The 499-nt window shown below is 55.7% G+C and overlaps 1 protein-coding gene across 1 annotated transcript in view; it reads right to left on the reverse strand.

Moving 5' to 3' along the window:
* GMIP (GEM interacting protein) overlaps positions 1-499 on the reverse strand; it is a 14,500-nt gene that overhangs the window by 10,066 nt on the left and 3,935 nt on the right. The window lies entirely within an intron of this gene.

Here is a 499-nt window from a genome sequence, read left to right on the forward strand (position 1 = left end):
AAGCCCCTCTCCAGGTCTCCTGGAGCCCCTTTAGGCCCTGAAGCTGCTCTAAGGTGTCCCCTTCAGGAGCCTTCTCTTCTCCAGCTGCCCCAGCCCAGCTCTCTCAGCCTGGCTCCAGAGCAGAGCTGCTCCAGCCCTCGCAGCAGCTTTCTGGGACCCTTCCTCAATATCACACATGCTTATTTATGGCAACAACCTCCATTACAGAACCTTGCATCACACTCAAGTCCCCAGCAGGACAAATACTGGACGTGCAAAACATGAACTGGGCAGGTCCTACTTGAGGGACAACGTGCTCCTGCCCTGATGTCTAAGGTCTAAGGTTCTTCTGGCCATGGTTGCACACGTAGCAGGCTGGAGGTGGGTGCATGCACCTGATGTGGGGTTACTGGTGCTGTTAATCTCACTTCCCACTCCCTCATGCACTTGCCACTGAGGCTAAAACTGACTCAGGCTGAAAGTTCGGGGGGGGGGGGGGGGGCAAAACGGGGAAACATTT

The sequence above is a fragment of the Nestor notabilis genome, unplaced genomic scaffold (assembly GCF_000696875.1).
Source record: "Nestor notabilis isolate BGI_N333 unplaced genomic scaffold, ASM69687v1 scaffold3068, whole genome shotgun sequence".
Taxonomy (NCBI): domain Eukaryota; kingdom Metazoa; phylum Chordata; class Aves; order Psittaciformes; family Psittacidae; genus Nestor; species Nestor notabilis.